We start from the raw sequence: 22528 nt of genomic DNA, 5'->3' as shown, positions 1-22528 counted from the left end.
AATGAAGTGAATACGGAATTAATCAATTGAATCGGTAACTACCAAAAGAATTAATCCATTGCACTTTTACCTTAAAATCAACCATAGGATCAATTAAGTTGAACTAAATAGAAGTACTTCTCCATTATTGAATCTAGTCAAAGTCTTTATTTTCTAGCTTAAATTAATAATAATTAGTAAGTTTCTAGTCTTGTAAAACTAGAGAACAACTCCTGCTTTTTAATTAACTTAGATTAAATTAGTTTTTAGTTTAATTTGCCGTTCCTTGTGTTCGATACCCTGCTTATTTAGCTATACCACAATTGATAGGTTCACTGCCTTTTGTGTGTTATTTGATAATTAAAAGTAGGTTTAAAACTAGTTGGTTTCACACACATCAAGTTTTTGGCGCCGTTGCCGGGGAACGGTTCAAATAGTTAATTTTATTTGCTAATTGTTATCGTTTTTATTTTATTGATTATTTTTTTTAATTTTAATTTTAATTTTGATTTATTATGTATTTTCCAAATCTCGATGCTTTTGATGCTTTTCTTGAGGAAGTAGTGCAGGAAGATGAGGATTTTGACTCAGATGATGATTTGAAGAAATTTGGAAGAAGGTTAGATAACTTCTTGTCTAACGAACAAGAACAATCCGAGTCACAAGATGAAGAATTTAATCCATAAAAAGATTTGGAGGAGCTGGAAAGGTTGCTAGTAGAGAGGTCATACGAAGAACAAGAACAAGTTGAATTGCAGGAACCAAGTTGTGGTTTGACCATTACCACGACATGGTCCCCTGTTCTTCCGGTTTGTGTTTCGAAGCATGGGGGGGGGGGGGGGTATGTGATTTATTATGTATGGTATGGGGTAGTTTGGGGAAATCACTAAGCTTTATGCTTATAGTTTTCAATTTATGTTTCAGGTACTTTTGGTTCCAAGGGGAAGAGCTCGGGATGACTGCATTGCACACACCACATACTCTTAGGTGTGTCTGAACTCAAACTGAGGATTTGGTAGAGTTTATCAAAAAGAGATATTTTTTAGAAAAAAGAGTTTTCCTAAGACAAGATAGGGTGTGGTTAATGCAATCAGCCGATCTCAAGTATGTTTTCCGAAATTACCCTTACGTGTTATTGGATATGATTTGATCTATGAATCGCATGCTAGTTAAAGCTGAGGATCTGCTCAGTTTTGCATGATAGAATGCTTGGAGAGATTCCTTTGTATGCCTATTGTATGAGCTTGTAGACTTGCATGCTAGTATTGATTCATTAGTGATAGGGTGGTCTGATTAGGTGATGCTTTGTAACGCCCGTAGATCCGGGCTAGTCAATTTAGAGTCAATAGGGGTCGAAAACGACTTTTTGACAAAAGATTATTTAGAATAAATAATCTTAACCAAGTTGTAGAATATGTCACAAGGCTTCCGTACATATAAAGAACGCCGAAATCCGAGTTATAACGAAGAAGTTATGGCCCGTCGAAGTTTTACGGCAAAACCGGCACGGCAGCGGGAAGCGTAAATAGTGAATTTACGATAGATTGAGATTTAGCCTTAGCAATCTAAACGAAAGTTGTAGAATATGTTAAACTAAGAGCGTCGATAAAAAGAACGCCCAAATCTGACTTCGTATGAGGAAGTTATGATTTTTCTAAGATTCGGCTTAGCAGTGCACGACCCGAAACTCGAATTTTAGTTCGAGTGGTTTTTGGCTTGCGCGACCTAAATGAGAGTTGAAGATCTCATTAATAGGAACTCAACGATAAAAATATGGACGAAAACGGATTCCGTATGAAGGAGTTACGAATTCTTCGCGGTCATTTAGCAGTCTAAACACCTCCTACTGTTAAATTTGAGATCGGTCGAGAATTAGCCAACAGAGTCTAAATGAAAGTTTTAGATCTTGATTTTACCTACACGTTGAAAAAACGAACGTCAAAAACGGAGCTAGTATGCGAGAGTTATGATTTTTCTAAGTTTGAAGGCTGATACGCGATAGGGGGTGACATGGCACCACCAGAATTGGACACGTGGCACCACCAGAAGGCTGCCACATGCACCAACTCGGCGAGTAGGTCCCCCCTACTTAGCGAGTAGGCCAGTCAGCACCCCTATAAATAGAGGTTCCGGGTTCCCTCATTCTTCACACCTTCCTAAACTATTCTTTCTCTCTCTAGCCCCCTAACCCCCCTAAAAGCCTAGGTAAACCCCCTAGCGCCCGAAGGAAGCCCCGAGGCTCCCGGAGTCCCGAGAAAAAGGGTCTTTCGGCTCGGAAACGCTGCTCCAGTGAAGCCCGGTTTTCGAGAAAAACCCGCTGTAAGTGAGCTATGCCTACCCTATCTTTAGTATAGCTTATGTTTTAATATAGTAACATTATTAGGAACTTATAATGAGTATTTGAGCTATTATTATGAGTTATATTGAGTGTTATTTAACGCTTATATAATAATAATAATAGTCAGACTATTAGTTTGTCGCGGTTATCGTTAGACTAAACCCTAGTGGTATTGATACTAGGTTTTATCGAAGGAAATTGTTTTGAGAGTATTGAAGCGTTGTCCGAGTGCTGAGTCACCACCTTTCACATGAGTGCATGGTCCCTTTCATCTTACACATAGATATGAAGTATTTTATTATAAATTACGTGCTATGTGTGCATATTGTCTGAATACTTGTTGTCTATGCTGGTGAAAGATTTTTATACATGTTTTAAATGATGTAAACTGTGTAAAGTATTTTATATCTACAATATATGTTGGGTAAAACATGGGTAGATGAATGATGAGGGATAAAAGCTGAAATAGAGGAACATTAGTAGCATGGACCTAGTGCCCTATAGGTATACATTGGCAGCAGTGGACCTAGTACCCTATAGATGAGCACTGGCAGCTGCGCCACAACCCGTAGATGTTTTAGATCTACGGTAAACGTCCTAGCAGCTACACTCTAAGGACAGTATCGGCACCTGTGACTAATGGGGAGCCTTATGACCATGACAGTAGCGTTTAAAGGTCAATACCGGCAGAAGCACCTCATAGAAAATGTCACAATTCTGGCAGCTGCGCCTAAGTGACAAGATTAGCAGCTGCGCTTAACCAATGTGTCATTGGCAACAATGGACTTCATGTTGTTTCCTTAGGATGATCCTTAGGAATGAATGAACAAGAAATAGCTGATTCTTAGGGGAGATCCTTAAAGAATAAAGAAGATAATGGGGATGGGTAATTGGGTTAATTGTTTGATGATTGAACATAATAATTATATTATTGTGGGTTGAAAAGCCTATGTACTCACCAGGTTTCCCAACCTGACCCACTCAGTTTATTTATATCATAGGTGTTGATATGAAGTGACATTACACTGAGAGATCTAAAGAGATGTAGATCACTAGTGTAAATAATTGTAAGTTCTGTTTATGCTTATGTTTCTGTATTAATGATGACATCCCAAATGTTTTAAAATGAAATAAATACGTTTCTTCGAAAATGTTTTAATAACGTATTTACCATGTTTTTCTAGGAACAAATTCCGCAACATTTTTATGAAATGAAGTACTCTGCATAAAGAAAATCGGTCTTTTCTGGCCGTGATTTTGGGGATGTCACATGCTTGATTCTGGATACGTGATGCTCGAATTCTGCTTGCTTTGTGCTTTTAGGATTTCATACCAACTTCATCTAACTAGTAAGATAATATGCTAAGTTACATATTATGCGAACTAAATAATTTTAGAAGGTTAGGTTTTAACTCTATTGCGCAGCTCTTGTTTGAGTCCAACCGTTCTAGTGTGAGACCTTTCATTCAAAGCATTATCTGGTTTAAGTGATATGTAATTGTATTCGTGAGCTAGTTAGAGGGGGTTAGCAGGAATACATTCTATAGCTGATGATGGAGAGTGGTGTGGAGTTTTCCCTAGGAAAACCTAGGATGAGATCTAGTGCTAGGAGCCTTATCTGTGAGGGAAAGTTGTATGGATATAAAGTAACTTGGTTGAGTCAAGGCAATTCTCTAGGAAAGTATGGATAGATTCAAAATGAATTGTTCAATGCGTATTCTGATGGTTTATAAGGCACTGAAGCTGAATTGTTCACACTCTGTATTCAATGTGCTGGTAGGCACGAAGGATTCAAAATGAAAGGACTAGATACTGTTGACAATGAAAGGACTTGACAATGTTAACTCATCGGGATTTAGATAGTTTCATTTGGATAGACCATACGACGGTTAGATAGATTGAGCAATGAGATAAACAAGGGAGCCTGTGGGATACATTAAAGCTACTTATCATCTAGAATTGTGGATCAACACTTCTTCAACGTACAGATTTACGTCCTTAATTCTGGTGCTGATAGGGTGACTGGGGGGTTATGATAAAGTAGGTCTGTGTGAAATTGTTTTTCTTTCTTATCCTCTATGTAAGTCATATGTTTCCCCCTTTGCGTGATTGGAAGATCCGACCTGGGACATAACATATGCATCTCTATTTCTCTGCATAATCTCTCTATCTATCTATGTCAGTCATATGATGTCCCCTCTGCGTGATTGGAAGAGATCCGATGTGCGACACAACATATGCACCCTTCTATCTCTCTAACCATCTATCTATGTTAGTCATATGTTGTCCCTCTGTGTGATTGGAAGAGATCCGACCTGGGATACAACATATGCATCTCTATATCTATTTTCTCTCTAAAATAACTGAACACTGACCTAAAGCAAATAGCTCTTTGGAATTCCTTGATTGCTAGCGTGTGTCTTGAAGTGGGGAACACATTCTAGTGGTCTTAAAATTAAATTGGTTCATGACTAAAGGTTGACTGTAGATATTGCTGTTGAATTTAAGTCGACAACAATATCCTTGGTCGTCATTAGCTAATTGCTCTGTTTAGGAATATTGTAGCATTCCAAATTTCGAGTCCAAAAATTTTGTTTTTAATTAAGTAAATTATCAAATTCTTTACTGAAAACATTGTCGATATCAAATCAATCCATAAACCATCATAAACATGTCTCAAAATCATATCGTAAAAATAGTAATAAAATCAAAGTACAATCCCATAGATCTCAAAATGTGGAGTCCTGTGTGAATGTGATGTGCAGCTACCGCGTCGGTTCCTTCCCCTTCGCTGAAGAGGTACCTGAAACAAAACTGAAAACTGTAAGCATGAAGCTTAGTCAGTTCCCCCATCATACCACATACCATACCAACACGTCACATACATACTACCAGACATATCTGGGTACCAGACCTACCCTTTCAGTCCACTCGACCGGTGACCTTGCCTAGCATATCTGGTTGCTGGCCTACCCCTTCGGTCCTCTCGACTGGTGACCTTGCCTAGCATATTTGGGTGCTGGCCTACCCCGTCGGTCCTCTCGACTGGTCTACCATATATTATCACATAATCATAATCTGTCTAGCATAGCTGGGTACTAAACTACCCCTTCGACCCTATCGGCCGGTAACTTGGGAACTATCTTCCCCTACTTCTATGATCATGTAACATCAGATCATGCTAACACATAAACATATCAAGTAGTAGTAAACATATACAACTATCACAAAGACAATTGTCCAACATACACTCCTACTGGCGGGCCGGCATTGTGGCCTTAGACCCACCGTTACTGGAAGGTAACTTACCTCGAAAATTGCATGCTAAATATCGCGGAAAGTAGTCTCTAACAGCTGCTCTGATGACTCCCGGCTAACATAAACACATTAACACCTGATCAGAGTCTATAACATAACTTACGGTAAAATGACCATTTTACCCTTGGTCCAATAGGGACATTCAGGAGTCCTAATTCTAATCTATTAAGCTCAGCCCTCCATTGGCCTATTAAAGACTCCTTAAGGCCCACTATTCCTAATTCCTGAATTGGGCCCCATCCCCTAATTGGGCCCAAAAGCTCCAAGTCTAAAGGTAACAACTCTAAGGGTCCAATCATGGCCCAATAGGCCAATGCTCTAGTTCCATATTTTTAAGTCCAAATTGGTAGTTCTTAGTGGGCCATAGGGACCCAAGCCTAGGGCCAGATCCTTAAGGCCTAAAAGCCCATGGTTTCCATTCTGCACATGCACGTGCGGCGTACCTGGCAAGTACACCCAGCGTACTCTTGGCTACAAATGGAGGTTGACCGTAAACGGTAACTGATCGTGAACGGTAATGGACCATGAAAGGTAATGGACCGTGAACCACCCCAATACGCGCAACGTACCAGGGTTAACGCTTAGCGTACTACCCAGTTTCCTTGGGACTTCACTTCTGACTTAATCCATTAAGTCTTTACGTCCAAAATGTAGATCCAAGTCCTTTAAGGCCTCCCAGGACATAAAGTTACAAACTTTAGGTGCTTGCATGGATGGTTGGGATCAAAACATGATTTTGGTCCATTATACTAACTTTAAGACTATCTAACACTTGCAAGGTTTTGGCTTAACCACCAAGATCCGATTTTTATGATCCTAGGTGCTTCTAAGAGTCCAAAAGGAGAGCTCTTAACCTCTGGAACCAACAATACTCAAACACTCCCAACAATGGGGTAAAAAAGGACATAAAACCCCCCAAATAAACAAATCTAATCATAAAATGGTCAAGTATGGAGCTTGATACCTCAAAAGAGTCAGAAATGGTGTCAATCCTCTGGATCTACAAGCTCCTGGTGGATCCTTGATTCTTATTCAAGCTCCCTTCTTCTTTTCTCACTAAGACAACACACAAACACTCTCAAATGGCTTCTAGAACACAAAGGCACACAAAGGGAGCTAGGGTTTTTGTGGTGGCTGGGTAAGAGTGAAGGGAGGCTGAACCAACAGGGGTTATGTTCTTTATATAGGGAGCAAACTCTAATTTTAGGGTTTAAGGATCTGCACACGTACGCTAGGTGTACGTGCATGGTTTTTGCATTTCCTTTTCCTGAGTACACTAAGCGTACATAACAATGTATGCCCCGCATACGAGGTTCCTCAACCTACTCTTAAGGGCCCAAAGTCAAAGTCCAACCAAACAACCCATAAATTTATTAAGGCAAATACTCATAATACTTAGAAAAATCTCGGATGTTACAAATATAGTTGCAATGTCTTGTCACTTATAATCTGTCCAACTTGCATATATCATTTGTGTTTAAGTGGTCCATAATATTGGTGATTGACCAGAGCTATTCATGCATGTGTGTGTTGAGAAATGATATTAAAGTGCTTGACAACTTTTGATCCCAAAATGTTTTGAATATAATTATTTAAGTTTATTTTCTTTATTTTATTTTATTTTTATTTTTAAAATGTTTAAATTTTACTTTTATTTTTATTTTACTTTGAATTTTAATTTACATTCATTTAAAATTTTAAGCTTTAAATTTTGTTTTTATTTTATTTCCAATTTTAAATCTGAGAAACGAATTATAAATGGATTTTACTTTGGGGGCCCACTGAATTTGATGGCCCAAGGGTCCGAGAACTCATTTCAAGGTATAAAAAGTTTTTTTTGTTTGTTTGTTGGTTCATTTTTCACTTTGATAGTCGAAATCTCAAATTCTCTCTCAAAACCCTAATAGAAATTGTCGTTTACTGTTCTTTCATCTCATCCTCATTCTCGGTCCAAATCACTTATTATTTCCTGATTCTTCGAAACGTTTACAAGGTATATGGATGTCTAGTAATAAGCTTCAAGTTTTATGTGTTTTCGTGAAGTTTTTGCATGTATTTAATGGGGTTTCAGACGAGCTGACGGTGGTTTCCAGCGAGTTCATCAAAGATTTAAAAATCGAAAAGCCGGGTTTTAGGTTTGATCCGAATCTGACCGAAATCGATCAAATCCGACCGAAAATGTTTCCTTTCTACCGAAAACTCATATTATGACTGAAATCACCATTTTGACAGAAATCAACTTTCTTTGACCGAAATTGACAATATTGACCAAACTTATTTTTTTTTAGAAAAAAAAAATTTTAATTTTAATTTTTATTGTTCTCACTTAATTCGTTTGGTGTAGATAGATGATGGAACAGTTGAAATTTGTTGATTCTTGCAGCATCGTAGGATATCTCTTGGATCCACCTGCAGCGCAAAATGAATTCAATTCCATGATCATGGGTTTGAACAATTGCATGATTTCTCATGATTTGCGTAGTAATCCAGTCATATACAAGGACCTGATAAATAAGTTCTGGAAAAATTCTTCAATCAACAAGCAGGGAGCAGATGGTGTTGGTGTTGTTGAATTAATGGTGAAGGGAACTCAAGTAATTATTTTCGAGCAAGTTATGCGATAAGTGCTTAAGTTTCGTGATGCTCCTGCATTTCTAATTAAGTACTCTGTCGATCAAGTGAAAGGAGTCATTGCGAAGATATGCTGTAAAGGAACCTATCCTCCTACCATCAAGAAGTTGATGCCACCTTTCTGGAGGCTTCTGGCACACTACTTTGTAATTTGCATTTCTGTAAGGAAAGGGGGATCGAATGAAATTAGTCAGACTGCAACCTCGACCATTATCGCTCTAGCAATGGACTCGGATTACAATTTTTCAATATTTGTCTTTGAATAAATGAAAATCAACCTTTAAGGGAAGAAGAAAGACTTGTTTTTGATGTATCCCAGGTTCGTTCAAATGATCCTAAATGACAAATATCCCCAACTTGAGAGGTCATCTGATACTTTGGATATGAAAGCTTTGGGTCCCAACACCTTTGGGCTCATCTAGCAATCAAGAAAAGCAGCCAAACTTGTGACATCCCCATTTTTCACGGCTAGAAAAGACCGATTTTGTTTATGCTTTATAAAAATCAGAGTAATTCTTTTAATAAAAATGTTGCGGAATTTTTTCCCAGTAAAACATGATAAATATGTTATCAAAGCATTTATGAAGAAATGCATTTTTATTCATTTTAAAACATTTGGGATGTCATCGTCAATACAGAAACATAAGCATAAACAGAACTTACATTCATTATCACTAGTGATCTATATCTCCTTAATCTCTCAGTGTAATGTGACTTCATATCAACACCTGTGATATAAATAAACTGAGTGGGTCAGGTTGGGAAACCTGGTGAGTACATAGGGTTTTCAACCCACAATGATATAATTATTATGTTTAATCGTCAAACAGTTAACCCAATTACCTATCCCCATTATCTTCTTTACTCTTAAGGGTCTACCCTAAGAATCAGCTACTCCTCGTTAATTCATTACTAAGGATCATTCTAAGGAACCAGCACAAAATTCATTGTTGCCATGGTTTACTCAACAGGCACTAAATCCATAGCTTCCAGGGTTTTCTTAACAGACACTAAATCCATAGCTATCAGGACTATTTCGTTTATCGACAGTATCCACTCGCAATACATGTCAATGCGTTTTTAAAGTACACCGGTGTACACATCGTTCATAACACCTACAGGTTGCGAGCCTGCTAGTGTTCCACTGGATTGTCTAGAATAGTCTGTGGTTGTCAACAATACTCTATTGAACGATGGGGCCATCATTTGGGAAAAAGGCTTCTCACATCGTCCACCTCTCACCCTCACCTCACGGTCTATTTCACCTCTCAACTCATACTCCATCTATTACATCTACCCATGTTTTACCCCAACATTATCATAGATATAAAATATATATACAGTTTAAATCATTTAAAACATGTGTAAAATCGTTCATCCAGCATAGATAACAATTATATAGATAATATTCACACATAGCACGTAGTTTTTATAAAATACTTCATATCTATGTGTAAGATGAAAGGTACCATGCACTCACTTGATTAGGTGGCGATTCCAAACTCGGACAGCACTTCGTTATCTCAAAACAGTTTTCCTCGAAAAAACCTAGTATCAATACCACTAGGGTTTAGTTTTTAACGTTAACCGCGACTAATTAATAGTCTAGCTATTATTACTATTATATAAATGTTAATCAATACTTATATAACCCATAATAATAGCCAAAGTACTTATTATAAGTTCCTAATAACATTGCTATAATTAAATAAAAGCTATTTAAAAAAAAAATAGCATACGCGTAGCTCACTTACAGCAGGTTTTATGGAAAACCAGGCTTCGTTGGAGCAGCGTTTCCGATCCGAAAGCTTTTCTTCTCGGAGCCGTCAGACGCTCCGGGGCTTCCTTCTCGTGCTAGGGAGGTTCCCTAGACTTGGGAGGGGTTTAGGGAGGCTAGAGAGAAGTTAGAGAGAGAAAGAAATGCTTATGGTGTGAAGAAATAATGAAGGGTTCACCCTTTATTTATAGGGATTTTATAGTAAAGTAGCCGATAAGTTTCGTCCGTATCTTCCGTGTACGAGCTCCATTTTCTACGTTCTTTATATCCACGTGTTAGTAATTACGAGGACTATAACTTTCATTTAGACCTCGTCAGCTAATTCTCCTTTTATCTCAGATTTACAAAAACTGCATCGTATTTATCGCGTTTGAAGAGTAGCGACTAAGCTTCGTCCATATCTTTCGTATACGAGCTCCGTTTCTGATGTTATTTATATCCATGCGTTGGTATTTATGAGTACTACAACTTTCATTTAGACCTCGTTGGCTAATTCTCAATCTATCTTTGATTTGCAAAATTGTATCGAATTTGCCGCGCTCGAAAAGTAGAGACTAAGCTTCGTCCATAACTTTCACATACGAGCTCCGTTTTTTACTGTCATTTTATCGTTTAACTCCTATTAACGATATCTTCATTTCCCATTTAGATTATTTTGGCTGAAAATCGACCGATCTAAAATTCGAATTTTCGGGCTATGCACTACTATGCTAAATCTTAGAAAAATCATAACTTTCTCATACGAAGTCAGATTTCAGCGTTCTTTTTATGGACACTCTCAGTTTAACATATTCTATGACTTTTGTTTAGATCGTTAAGGCTAAAAGTCGCTCTATCGTAAATTCACTATTTACACTTCCCGGTGTCGTGTCGGTTCCGTCGTGAAACTTCAACGGATCATAACTTCGTCGTTATAACTCGGATTTCGGCACGCTTTATATGTACGTAAACCTTGTAACATATACTACAACTTGGTTAAGATTATTATTCTAAATAATCTTTTGCCGAAAAGTCGTTTTCGACCCCTATTATCTCTAAATTGACTAGCCCGGATCTACGGGCGTTACAATTATCTGCCCCCTTAGGATGATTACATCCCGGAATCATCAAAGAAACAGGGCTCACATGATGACTCCATACGTTATCTCTTCATTCTAAGTAATAACCGTAACTTTGATGTTTCTTCAAACGAGTATCTAACTCTAAGATTTCCTTACTACAGGCGGTGCCCGATCTTGGACCCGCTCCCTATCTCACGTTAGACTCGCAATTATGACCTTCAAGTCACAATCTCGATCCTTACTGGAGATTGCTTCTTCCACTTAACAATCGTAAGATTACTACCATGGGCCGATGTGTCGTATTGTAATACCTAACATCGTATGTTGCAACGTTTAGAGTCGGGTCTTTTAGAGTCAAATTTACATAACAAACTATACCTTCCTTCATGTTCTATCCACATCTTAAAACGTAGCATTTCTAGCTACAAGCAACTTTTTGCGATACCTCTACAGATCATTTTTTTATTTCAATCGTCCCTCTTATGTCAGATGTTACATCGAACTTGATTCTCTGAACCACATAACATACTCAGCGTAGTCGGACTCAATTTGATATGACCATTAGGGTCGAAATAACAATCATCTTCTTAGTCATTACCGAAATGATGATAACAACATACTTGAATAAAACGAAATCAATTACTAGCTTCTTGGTAACCTTGTGACTTTCCCTGATCCAAGCGTGAGTCCTGTGCTTCCGGTAGTAAATGCATCAACTACCTTTCACACCTACTCATACTCGTCCCAAGTATTGTCTAGTAGTCCCCAAGTCCTAAATCATAAAACAATTTAACACATACGAGTGTTACCAAATAATCATAAAAATTTCGCTAGACTATACTAGGACTTCTTCCATGCATATCTTCAATCATCAATTCTGTTTCAACTCGGTTGGTGATGGACATTCCAGATGATAGGAAAACTTTAGGAATTACACCAATCATTCTATCATCTCGCCAATCAAATGTGTACATTCAAATGTACCCTACTTCTATAGACGTACTGCTATTTTATCAGACGTATTCTAAAGGCAAGATCCCACTCTTAAAATATCTTCCGATAGGTATCATTCACCATTGTAAGCCTTATCATTTCCTCCATTTGCTCAGTCTGCTATGAGTCCTTATCATGATATTCTATACACCAAAGCCGACGTTAGGTGTATCGAGACGAGAATATAGACAGAGGAAGATTTAGACGCGTATTCCTCCGTATTACTCCGAAAAGTTACATGCTAGTTCAAATATCGTAATTAAACGTTTAGAAACATGAGCACATAAAATTTCCAGATCTGGTCGGCAACAGACCATAGATCCGATCAAACAATAGCATAAAGCATCACAAATCATTTAGCACATAAAAGCATTTTAGGCATCTTCCCTAGTTAAGCTAGTGCTTGTGTGTAAAATATAGCAGTCACTCATCTCACAATCGTCGCTTAGCTTTCTAAGTTTAAGTCTATAAATTTCCTATAAATTCCTAATTCGCTTAAACTAATGCTCTGATACCAACTGTGATATCCCCATTTTTAACAGCTAGAAAAGACCGATTTTGTTTATGCTTTATAAAAATCAGAGTATTTCTTTTAATAAAAATGTTGCGGAATTTGTTCCCAGTAAAACATGATAAATATGTTATCAAAGCATTTCTAAAGAAATGTATTTTTATTCATTTTAAAACATTTGGGATGTCATCGTCAATAAAGAAACATAAGCATAAACAGAACTTACATTCATTTTCACTAGTGATCTATATCTCCTTAATCTCTCAGTTATCAACACCTGTGATATAAATAAACTGAGTGGGTCAGGTTGGGAAACCTGGTGAGTACATAGGGTTTTAAACCCACAATGATATAATTATTATGTTTAATCGTTAAACAGTTAACCCAATTACCCATCCCCATTATCTTCTTTACTCTTAATGGTCTACCCTAAGAATCAGCTACTCCTCGTTAATTCATTCCTAAGGATCATTCTAAGGAACCGGCACAAAATCCATTGTTGCCAGGGTTTACTCAACATGCACTATATCCATAGCTGCCAGGGTTTTCTTAACAGACACTAAATCCATAGCTGCCAGGGCTATTTCGTTTATCGACAGTATCCACTCGCAATACATGTCAATGGGTTTTTAAAGTACACTGGTGGACACATCGTTCACAACACCTACAGGTTGCGAGCCTACTGGTGTTCCACTGGACTGTCTAGAATAGTTTGTGGTTGTCATCCATACTCTGCTGAATGATGGGGTCATCATTTGGGAAAAAGGTATCTCACATTGTCCACCTCTCACCCTCGCCTCACGGTCTATTTCACCTCTCAACTCATCATCCAACTCATACTCCATCTATTACATCTACAGATGTTTTACCCCAATATTATCGTAGATATAAAATACATATACAGTTTAAATCATTTAAAACATGTATAAAATCGTTCATCCAGCATATATAGCAATTATACAGATAATATTCACACATAGCACGTAGTTTATATAAAATACTTCATATCTATGTGTAAGATGAAAGGGACCATGCACTCACTTGATTAGGTGGTGATTCCGAACTCAGATAGCACTTCGTTATCTCAAAACAATTTTCCTCGACAAAACCTAGTATCAATACCACTAGGGTTTAGTTTTTAACGTTAACCGCGACTAATTAATACTCTAGCTATTATTACTATTATATAAACGTTAATCAATACTTAGATAACCCATAATTATAGCCAAAGTACTGATTATAAGTTCCTAATAACGTTGCTATAATTAAATAAAAGTTATTTTAAAAAAAATAGCGTAGGCGTAGCTCACTTACAGCGGGTTTTATGGAAAACCAGGCTTTGTTGGAGCAGCGTTTCCGAGCCGAAAGCTTTTCTTCTCGGATCCGTCAGGCTCTCCGGGGCATCCTTCTCGTGCTAGGGAGGTTCCCTAGACTTGGGAGGGGTTTAGGGAGGCTAGAGAGAAGTTAGAGAGAGAAAGAAATGCTTATGGTGTGAAGAAATAATGCAGGGTTCACCCTTTATTTATAGGGATTTTATAGTAAAGTAGCCGCTAAGTTTCGTCCGTATCTTCCGCGTACGAGCTCCATTTTCTACGTTCTTTATATCCACGTGTTGGTATTTTTGAGGACTACAACTTTCATTTAAACCTCATCGACTAATTCTCCTTCTATCTCAGATTTACAAAAACTGTATCGTATTTATCGCGCTCGAAGAATAGCGACTAAGCTTCGTCCATATCTTTCGCATACGAGCTCCGTTTCCAACGTTATTTATATCCATGTGTTGGTTTTTATGAGTAATACAAATTTCATTTAGACTTCGTTGGCTAATTCTATATCTATCTCAGATTTACAAAACTGTATCGAGTTTGCCGCGCTCGAAAAGTAGAGACTAAGCTTCGTCCATAACTTTCGCATACGAGCTCCGTTTTTTACTGTCATTTTATCGTTTAACTCCTATTAACGATATCTTCATTTCCCATTTAGATTATTTTGGCTGAAAATCGACCGATCTAAAATTCGAATTTTCAGGCTATGCACTACTATGCTAAATCTTAGAAAAATCATAACTTCCTCATACGAAGTCAGATTTGGGCGTTTTTTTATGGACACTCTCGGTTTAACATTTTCTATGACTTTTGTTTAGATCATTAAGGCTAAAATTCACTCTATCGTAAATTCACTATTTACACTTCCCGGTGCCGTGTCGGTTCCGTCGCGAAACTTCGACGGGTCATAACTTCTTCGTTATAACTCAGATTTTGGCGCGCTTTATATGTACAGAAACCATGTAACATATACTACAACTTGGTTAAGATTATTTATTCTAAATAATCTTTTGCCGAAAAGTCGTTTTCGACCCCTATTATCTCTAAATTGACTAGCCCGGATCTACGGGCGTTACAAAACTCGCCTATCAAGGATTGAAGGAGTTGGTTAAATTCGGAAAATTCACCGAGACAGAAGGTGTTGAAGCTGCTAGTACTCCAATTACTATGGTGGCAGAGGAACATGTGGCACCATAAAGATCAAATCTTAGTTTTCTTTTGAGGAGTCGGATGATGATGATGATGATGATAAGGTTTTTTGTATGTTTGAAACATCAAAGGAGCCATTCAATGAAGCTGTGATTTCTCCAGATGTGACACAGACCGAAATCAATATTTTCAAGGAACAAATAATCCAATGCCCGAACAGATGGAAGTCCTTATTGAAAAATTACAGTCAATTAGGAGGAAGCCTCCCCAAGTAGTTATCGTTACTATTGAGTCTCTATCTGGGAGTGATAAGGACAATGCTCATGCCTCCCAGATGCCAAGAAAGCGAAGACGTAGAGATCTAAGGCCGAGAGTGCTTATTTCTTAACCGGTACACCAGCCAACACCAATCATTGAACCAACCCAGGCTCCTCAAGATAATCAAAGCTCAATTATTGAACCAGCCTGGGTTCATCAAAATGTTCAAAAACCAACTATTGAGCCAGCTTAGATTGATCAAGATGATCTAAGTCCTGTTTTTGATGAAGACTTCTTAGTTAATGAGGAAACTTTGCCTCCGGATGTTCTTATGCCCCACCACCTCCAGAGCATGATTCTACATCTATCAAGATAGCCACGCTACTTGCATTTCAAGACTCTATTTCTCTGTCACGAGGAAATGGTATATTTATTGGATCAGGGAATGGAGGAACTGAAGACTCTCAACAAATTATTTCTGAGCTCAAAAAATAAATCGTAATTCTAAAGTAGGAGTCCATTGAGAAGGACTTGTTGATTGGAAATTTGGATGTGAGAGTTTCTGAGGTTGAAAAGGAGAATTCTCAAAAGAATAAGCGGGTTTCAGATCTTCAGGCCAATCTTCGTGGGTGAACTGCTCTTTATTTTGATCTCAGACACAAAATTATTGGAAAATTTGGAGGTGAGTTCAAAACATCAATTTCGGATGGTGGAAAGGCTTCTAAATCGTCTGAGAGAGTCGTGGTCTCCCCTGCCCCAAATGCTAACATTGATGAATTTTTGTCATCTGGCCCTGTCACAACTGAGGAAAGAAGGGAGAATAAGAAGAAAATTGATAATCTAAAAAAGGGTCAAATGCTTTTGATGAAAAGCACTGATCAGAATGCATGTGGTGATCAACCACATATCTTTTTGAAAGAAACTGGAAAAAGAAAATTTGTTGATCGATACGGTGATCGTTTTGGAATTCGTATATGGGGATTTGAAGCTGATAAGAAAATGTGGATTGTGAAACGAAAGAAAGGAAACATTGACTATTATGGGAAGAAGATTGATTTTGTGTTTTGGACAAAAGATGATCTTGCAGAGCTTGTCCACGCATCGTTTCACAATCCAACAAATGATCCCAATGCATTGGCGTTTAAAAAATTCCTTGAAGAGAAAGCTAAGATGAACTTTGAAGGCTTGAAAACAACATCATCGTTCATTAAAAAAGGCCAAGGATGTCATAGATCTCTACACCAACAAGACCATGGTAAATGTCATATGGCCGCCTACAAATAAAGCGGTAAAGATCTCTATCACTCGGCGTGTACCTGATGGCTCTTTAAATGATTTATTATATTCGGTATATGATAAGGGAACAACGAATGTGGTAATCAAGACGACAAAAGGATGAGATTCGGATTGTTGATCATAGGGATTTACTGAAATTTTCCGAGCATGACATTCATACCTTGTCTAAACGTCAGCTTATGGCGGAGAACGAAACGTTTGAAGCTGCGGCAAAGGTGTTCACCGACATGATAAGGAATATCATTGATAAGAAGTTGTGGGCAGGAGCATTGGCTGAATCTGATGTTCATCTTGTGGAGAAGTCGTAATGTCAGCCAGCAATAAAACAAGGGGGAGATTGTTTGGTCATAATTTAGTGGTTTATGTTGGACTTATAATTTATTATTGTATTTGGGCTTATATATATTTGTGTTAGTAAGCTTATTGGGGGACTGAAATCAATATGGTGATTTCGGTCGGATAGGATTGGGCCGGGATAAGGCTTTGTACTTGGTGTATAAATAGTTTTCAGTCGTTTACTTTTTCTAGTTGTTCATTCAATCTTGTAATCGGCTTTGGAAGAGTTCTCAATTTTACCAAACGATTTAATCTATATAATCGTGTGCATTTGAGATACTTGTGTGTTCTTGAATCGCTATTTGGTTTACATTCCGCATTCACTAAATTGATTAACCAATATCGTATTGATCTAAGTATTTTTGGGAATTACAACTTCATGTATATATATATATATATATATATATATATATATATATATATATATATATATATATATATAAGATGAAAGTAACTATGCACTCATTTGTTAAAGTGATGACTCAAAACTTGGACAGCGCTTCGCTTTTAACAATCATCTTCTCCTTTGACGAAACCTAGTATGATTATCGCTAGATTTTAGTCTGATATACATTGTGACTATTTACGAGCAATATTTTTTTTATAAGTGCTAAACAATACTTTTCAAAAACCATGTACAGACAGGGGCCAATCATGAAACATCAAAGGGGAGGACCATTTTGGCATTTAAGCACTTCTGAAATCCAACAACCCTATGCGGCCCTTTAAGCCAGATTCATCGTACCACAAGTAGTTAAAAGAGAATATAATAACACTTTGTATATTATATTTTATAATACATATATTGTTTATAGGTTCATAATAACAATATTGATTTTAAACATAAGTTATACTTAAAGTAGGGTAATCATAGCTCACTTACAAGGAGTTTTGGCTAGGAACCGGGCTCTACGGGGGCAAAACTTCCGAGCCAAAATCTCTTCTTCTCAGAGCCTTCTAGTGCTTCGGGACTCGCCTCTAGCACTTAGGAAGTACTGGGAAAGGGAATGGATAGTTTTGGAATGTTGAGAGAGAAAAAATGGGAAAGGTGTAAAGAAAATGGATGATTTGTGCCTCTCTTTATAGGCTATCTAGGGGTGATTCACGTTGTGAACTTAACATTCACGTCATGACCTTGCGTCGGCACCACGACTTCGCCTGGTGCTGACACGTGGCACCGGACGCAAGTAAAACAGTCAACTTTTAAAAATTATAACTTTCACATACAATATCTGTTTTTGACGTTCTTTGTATCCATGCATGATTATTGACAAGATCTACAACTTTCCTTTTGACCCCATTGGCTAATTCTTGACCGATGTTAAATTTAACAGTATGAGAATATTACATTGTTAATGAGCGTGTAAATTTCTTAACTTCTACATACGGACTCCGTTTTCGACTGTATTTTTATCGTTTAACTCCTATTAATGAGATCTTCAATTCTCATTTAGATCATTTTGGCTAAAATTGACCGATCTAAAATTCGATTTTCGGGCTGTGCACTGTTATGCTAAATCTTAGAAAAATCATAACTTCCTAATACGAAGTCAGATTTGGACATTCTTTTAATGCATGCTCTGGGTTTAACGTATACTACGACTTTCATTTAGATTGCTAAGGCTAAAAAGTAGTTTATTAAAAAATCACTTTTTACGTTACGTGGTGCTGTGTTGGTTTAGCCGTAAAAATTCGACAGGTCATGTCACACCTCAAAACCAAGAACGGCGGAAACGTTCTGGGGCGGAGGACGTCATGTAAAGTATCACAACACAGTAAAAGTAAACAAGCAAACAACATCATCCATTGCATTAAATATATAATTTTAATACAAGCGTGTTCTGTAAAGTTATAGACACCAAAAATAATGTAAATCAAAATAATAAGACGAGTCTTGGATGCGCTCCATCTTCTCAAAAGCTGGCCTCGGTACCTGTCTACTGATGATCTGAGAATACAAGTTATTTTGAAAGAGTTTATCAGCATTAAGCTGGTGAGTTCATAAATATTTTAGTGTCGGTGTTTGTTATCAAAACGTTCGAACATGTCTCAAGTGTAAGTTTGTAAAATGTATGTAAATGTTTGTAAAAGTTTGGATCTCTCAGAAAAACCTATATTTTCTATAAAAGTAGCCTTCTACTAAGGCTTAATTGTTTTGTACGTTCGTTTTTGTAAAAGTGTGTAATTTCCCAAGTGTAACTATCATTTAACAAAATATAGTTTGTACATTTATGTTTAAGTGAAATAATCACTAAATATATGTAATGGGTAAATTATTGTAGTACTGTAGTGTTGTATTATAGGAACTACTGCTGTACTAACTATCTTAAACCGGATTTATATTAAGGTATCATGTGATTAATTGCACCATACTATTGACTGGTAAAAACGACATACGAATGGTCGTAAAACGGAATGACGTTTGGCACCCGCAGACCTGCAGGTCCGGCTGTAGCTAGCAACAAGGTGTAGGATAGTCAATCCAGTATAGATCTATACGCAAAATCACGCTCTCCCTCCAAGAGAATTCTGGCTACAACTCGGGCCATGACATTTAAGGCATGCTCCGATATAGTGGATCACAATTGTTAACGTATTCATGTATATGTAATGTAATGTTACTTGTTTTAGTATCGTTGTATATGTTCTCTTCCTAGTATAGTTGTATATGTTCTCTTTCTAGTATAGTTGTATATGTTCTCTTTCTAGTATAGTTGTATATGTTCTCTTTCTATTATAGTTGTATATGTACTCATAGTAATAAGTATTGACTCATGAATCAACTGACTCATTGATCTAGAAATTGTAGTAGTATGATCCTGTGTTACCCCGATGGTAAATTACTAATGATGTAACTAATACGCATGAATATGGGAGTACTTTTATGTCCATATATGTACGCTTGATATAGAATTAATATTGAAACGGCCTTCGGACGGCTACTCGAAGTCCCACCAGACCACATCCAAATCGAGAAAAAGGAAATAGGGCGGATGGCCTTCCTAAGCCCTTTAAACATTTCTTTTATATATATATATATATATATATATATATATATATATATATATATATATATACACACATATATGGGCATGCAATTTATAAGAAGTATACCAAAGTTTAAATAAAAGTATTTGGTAAGAAAAGAGTTTGTAAAACATTTTGAAGTAAAGCAGTTTGATAAACAGTTTGAACAGTGATAAAATCATTGGTTTTATAGTTATTAATCACATGTGATTGATGTAATAACTATAAGTATTTAACTTGTATTCCCCCCCCCCATAAAAGCATTTAAAACATTTAAAAGTATTTCAAAGGTTAATTAAAAGGGGTATGAACTCACTTGTGGTGAGTGGATTGGATTGAAGTGTCGGATACTGTGCTAGGTGGCAAACAGAGACTTGTTCACACGTACGAGCCTAGTTATCATATAATGAGCATATATATAACTAATTAGCCAAATAATAACTAATGAATTAATTTGGGACACTCTAGAACATGTAAACACTTTGTATAAGTGTTATAAGTCCAAAGGGTTGCTTCTAGGTTGTTATGGGACAAGGCTAAAGGGGTTTAAAGTTTCCAAGGACCTTGTATATATGTTTACTCTTCAATAAACTCCACATAAGGAGTTTAAGGTTTTAAACCCTTGAGTTTACGGCCGTAAGCTCTCAAACATGTTGACATAATTTGTTTTGAAGTGTTACTTGATTTCTAGAATAAGTTCTACTTGGTGGTTTAGTTCTTTGGGTAATTTAGGGCATAGAAACACTCCTTTGAGGAGTTTACGGCCCCAAGGCCAATTCCCTTGGAGTTTACGGCCGTAAACTCTCATGGGATGGGTGTTTTTATGTTTTCAAGCCCCAAGCACAAGTAGGATAGTTTCTAGGCATTTATTTTAAGCTATTGAAGGTCCTAGGCACACTTTGGTGCCCTTGATTTATGTTCACGGACCAAGAACTTTACCAGGGTTGTAAACTCTCTTTGGGGAGGTGTCTTTGATGTTTTAAAGTCCACAAATTATCTAGGATCAAATAGGGTTTAATGTCCAAGGCTTTAGGAGTGATTAACACACTCTTTGGCCCTTGATTTTGGAGTTCACGGTCCAATAACTTCTTGGGCCGTGAACACCCTAATCTTGGTGTTTTTGATTGGCTTCTAGTCCTAAAGACACTTACAATTAAGCCTAAGTCTGTCACTTATCATGGGGAAAAGACTAGGTGGCATTTAAGCCTCATATTGGAGTTTACTCTCCAAGAACGTTCTTGGGCGGTAAACTCCCGAATCTCACAGATTTGATATGTAAACTAAGTTATTAAGCACATAATAAGCATTATAAGACAACAAGAGAAGTGTACTCACGATTTGGGGCGAAAACCCGAAGATCCGTGAGAGAGAAAATGGCTTTTCTCTAGTTGGAAATGTGAATAATGAATGAATTTGGTTCAGAAATCTATTTATAGTCCTGAGATATTTTTGGCAGAAAATATTTTTATTCCGGAAATGAACTCTAATATTATGAAGTTTTGAAATACTCGAGTTTCACTAACCCAAGTGCATCCACTCTCCTGATATCTCCTTAAACGTAAACCCTAATATACTCAAACTTATTCGGAAAAGTCTGAAATTCACTATAACTGGTCTAGCTTCTATTGAATTGATAATGTTTGTACAAAATGGAAATTTCGGGTTGTCACGAGTCATAATCTCTTTGTTATAACTCGGATTTCAGTGTTCTTTATATGTATGTAACCCTTGTTACATATAATATAACTTAGTTAGATTATTTATTCTAAATACCCTTCTATTAAAAAGTCTCTTTTGAAGCTCATTATCTCTAAATTGACTAGCCCGAATCTACGGGCATTACAATTATCTCCCCTTAAGATGATTACATGCTGGAATCATCAACAAAATAGGGCTTGTATAATCACACTGTACGTTATATTTTCATCCTGGGTAATAATCGTAACTCTTGTGTCCTTTCAAATGAGTATCTAACTCATGGACTTCTTGACTGTTCGCGGTGTTTGATCTTGCACCTGCTCTTATTCCTATGTTGGACTTTCAATCGTTACCTTCGAGTTACAAAATCAATCCTTATTGGAGACTCCTGCTTCTTCTTAAACGGTCTTAACTTAAGATAAGTTCTTTACTTCGATTATCGTAACAGACCGATGGGTTATGTTCTAATGGCCTCTCATCGTACGATGCAATGCTTAGACTCATGTCTTGTAGAGTCAAATTCTAGAATGGATGATACCTTCCTTCATGTCCTAATGTGGTATAATCACATTCTAGTATGTAGCATTTGTTGGATTAGTGTCTAAGCCTATAACTATATTTGGTAAGTACTTGACCCGGTTGTGCATGGTCCTTTTGGGTTGCCTTTACCATAGGAACTTGACAAGGTGATTTATAAAGAGAGAAGAGATATTATTATTACTATATTATGAACAAGTTTTGAGCATTGGAATAAACGCGGGCTTGCTAGAATCACTTTATGGAATGTACTGCAAGTGATCGCAAGACGATAATATCATATGGTCTTAA

The sequence above is a fragment of the Lactuca sativa genome, chromosome 6 (assembly GCF_002870075.4).
Source record: "Lactuca sativa cultivar Salinas chromosome 6, Lsat_Salinas_v11, whole genome shotgun sequence".
NCBI classification, from domain to species: domain Eukaryota; kingdom Viridiplantae; phylum Streptophyta; class Magnoliopsida; order Asterales; family Asteraceae; genus Lactuca; species Lactuca sativa.
Note: the sequence above shows the minus strand (reverse complement) of the source record.